A 3,952-nucleotide genomic window follows, 5' to 3' on the forward strand; every position below is an offset into this window, starting at 1 on the left:
TGCGTTGCTCGAATGCATTAATCACTTCGACGGCGATGCATGAACATGCATTGCGCTGCCTTTTACCACACCGAACTTCTCTCTGTGCATATATAGTCACGCGTGCGCGCGGCATGATGAATATAAATTTCCGAAACGTTGGCTCCCCCCGCTGTTCCCGCGCCGTCTTTTTATTTGATCGATGCGCGCCGGTAAAGGACGACTTTCGCCTTAAGACTGCAATTTAATCGGGATCAATTAATGCCCCGACGCAACGATTTGCGACGTTCGAACCGGTGAAGAATTAGTAATTCCGTCCGCGTTAGCAAAATCGAGCAATTGCTATTTATCATCGATAACGATTTTAATTATGAAAGTCGTAAGGAGAGAAGATTATGAAGGTTATAAAGAGAGATCGTAAAGAGAATATCGTATATCTGTCGCTTCGTCGAATAATCAATAATCACGATGAATATATAAACTTGTTGTTTGAGGTAGAATCGACTTTTGAAGTTACAGGAGCCGGAAGATTCGAAGATATGGATTCACGGAAAGGATGTCTGCGGGCTTCTGATCTCATTGCTGGAAGAGGGGATATTTCCACTTTCTAGTAGAAGAAAAATCTCCTTACATCCTGATTATCGCTTTAATTCCACTTCAATATCCCATAAGAATTACATGCAAGTCAGGATTCATGTTCATCAAACACCCAGGACTCTTGCAATGTCGGACGTCTGCGAACACTGCACTTTTACACGCTAACTTAGCAATTTGTGCTGCAGCGGCGTTAAAAGACGAAGGAGCGAATTGAAGCTCCGTAAATAGAGCTTGCGGCACGCGTATCGCGCGATTAATCGCTCGCCGGCTGATTTCATAAATATCCAAGAGCCGGGATGTGACGATAAATACCCGATGAGACAAAAAACCACCTAACTTAAACGTGCGTTGCTGCAACGCAATTAATCACCCGCCGCTTCATGATTGGCGGCACGGATGTGCTGACAAACGCGCGGTGAGAATACCAGAGCGCCATTACCTCGAAAACTGGACGCGTGTTGCTGGATAAAACAAATCACTCGCTCAAGTTCGCACTCGGCCGGCCTATTGTAGTTCCTCGCGATTCAAGAGGCTTCACCGGACAAAGCGGTGCGATAATATAAACAGTAGCGACACAGAGCAACGCGCCTATCGCGCGTCGAACGGTGCAAAATCGGGGAAAGATCGTCGATCGCTCGTCGCGGTGTGAATCGCATCGAATATCTTCGCCGGAGCGCGGAGGAACCGATTATCGTAACTCACCGCATCTTTCGCGGAATTTAATTGCTGACATTACGCGAAACAACGGAGCGTCTTATGGTCGGGATGATGCAAACGCTTGATACAGTACCGGCGACAAAATGCAACAGCCCTCGGGATGAATAATTCAAGCCGCCATGGCGGTGTGCGCGCCGAGAGCTCTACACTTCTCGTGGCGCGAGAACGCCCGGGGCATTCCTGCACGCATTTGCTCCTCGCGCGATTATAAATCCCGGGGCTGCGGGTGAATGTTATGCACCAATGACGACGGGGGATGAGATACACGACCTTGCTTTATCATATTGGCTTTGTCGCCCCAGTCGCTCACCCTCAGCCTCGTCGTTTTTGTTACGTTCACGTGCCACGCTAAGTCGCCGGAATTGTTTTCGAGGCGCGCTCGAACGCTCCTTCGGAAGGACCTCCGAATCATTTTCTTACGGTCGGGACGTTTCCAGTGCTTTCGAAGCAGAAACTAACGGCCTCATCGATAGACGACGAATTTTTACAGCCGAAACGCCAAAATGATCGACGTCCTCGCGAAATTGCTTTCCGTGTGTAGAAGAGAATCGCAAGAAGTTCAAGTGCCGATAATTACTGCGCTCGCTCTGACGTTTACGTCACACGAGTATCGTCGGGAAGATCAGTGACTTGTCGACGAAATGAATGCGAGAGCAGACGAAAAGGGGGGAGGGAGCGGCCTGTCGTTTGTCCCTCGGGATCGACACGCGACCTTCGTCGCTTGTCACACCGCTTACGAATAATAACGCTTCAATCTCGTTCGTTTCGCGGGATATAAGCGCGGGACGGGCTGTGTCCGAGGAAGATGGACCCCCGAGGCTGAGGTATCGCGCGGCCGGAGGCGCGGGGACGCCTAGTAGTGCATCAACGCGGCGCGCGAGGCAATCCTCTTTAATAAATAATCCGGTCGTAATGGTCGTCTTCGGGAAATAAATCGAGCCGAGCGGGCTCATTCGTCTGGCGCGGGCACGAAAATGTATATAAAGGCGTTAACTATACATAGAGTAAGGAGGTGAATACTTGACGCTGTTTACGGCGGTTCGTTAATACACTGACGAGGTGCGCGAGGTTATACGAGGTGGTGGATACGCGACCGTGGTATCTAAGAGGGGCAGTAGCGGTCGTAACTCACTGCCGACCGGTGTGTTCCTTTGCGCGCCGTTCTCTCTCTCTCTCTCTCTCTCGCAGCGAGGTGACACTGGTGTGCTGTAGTTGGGTACCTGGTTCGCGCGTTGGTCGAAGGTAAGCCCGGATCATATTCTTAACGAGAGTGCTTTACGATCCGAAGGTCTTTTATCTACGGCGGTGTTGTTGGCGTTATCCAAGCCGAAAGAAAGCAAGGGGGAGGTGGCGAGCGGGGGAGAGAGAGAGAGAGAGAGAACCCGAAGAGCTGGCAAGGTGGCCGTGATGTATCTCGCACTTTAGCTGTCCCATGCCACGCCACGGCCGGTTAGGTTCCTCGCGCTTTGTGTCACACGGCGTGTACGCCGGTTGCACCGTCGCCAGTTGTTCGCGAGAGACGGTTCCCGCTCGTTACGGTTAATAATATACGAATTATTACACCGGGCTTATTGAAGAAATCTGTTAAGTCGAAGCGTGACGCGCCCTCCTCCTTGCCCGGTCGAGCGGTTTTCGAGCACGTGTACCGTAACCGGCGGTTCGACAACGCCGTTGTTATTCGGCCGAACGCGCCGAATATTACGCATCATTGACGCGTGTTTGCTCAACGATTATGAGACACGATTAATCCCGTTATCTTTACACCGTGCCTTTTATATCGCCTCCTCGTCAGTTTATCTCGCCGGGGCACTTATTCAAATGAGAAACTTACTCGGGCAACGGGATACGATAGAGAGATAATTCAGAACACGTACGAGTACGTCGTTATTACAATTATACGTAAATGAGAGACGATTAAGCGTTCGCGAAAGACGATCAGAAGCGCATCGCGGGTAACCTCCTTCGGTATTCACTTCCCGGAAGTACCCTCGTTGTTGAGGCCCGCCGTGCGCGAGCCTCTTTCGGCATTTTGCTCGTGAAAATATTCGCGTTTCGCAAAACTTCGGATTATTCGCGCGGAGAGATTTTCATACATTCGTGCGCGTCTTTCAGGCGAGCAACGAAAGCTTAGGAGATTTGAATTTCTTCTCCATTCGCAGGGATAACTCGAAAAGATCATTCACCCTGTACACGTGCATGCGGATAAGATCTCATGAATACATACCTAACGTTAGCTAATTTACATACGCAAAAGGAAGCTATCGGGCATGTGTACACAAAAGGCGTGTACATACACGTTTAAATACAACTATATATATATTTATTTATTTATTTATTTAAATTTAAATTTATATCTTTTATACGGTTTATAGACGTGCAATCTATTCCGCAATTGTCGTCTGTTTAATTATAATTACATACGCCGTTATTTCGTAAAGTTTCGGTTCTCTTTGGCCACCCTCTAGCCAAGCGCCCACTCGTCGGTGTTCTGTTGTAACGGAATATTTTCGGAACACAGTGTACGTGTATGCACTCTCCGAGCAGCCTACGTGCGAGCAGTGGACCGACAGGACATCGCTCACGGCGCTCCCTCCGTCCTAAAGCGCTATGTTACAGGGGGTTGGGGAAGGGGAGGGGGGGGGGGGGCACTTACTTCGTT

The sequence above is a fragment of the Dinoponera quadriceps genome, unplaced genomic scaffold (genome assembly GCF_001313825.1).
Source record: "Dinoponera quadriceps isolate SergipeBrazil2010 unplaced genomic scaffold, ASM131382v1 scaffold5809, whole genome shotgun sequence".
NCBI lineage: Eukaryota > Metazoa > Arthropoda > Insecta > Hymenoptera > Formicidae > Dinoponera > Dinoponera quadriceps.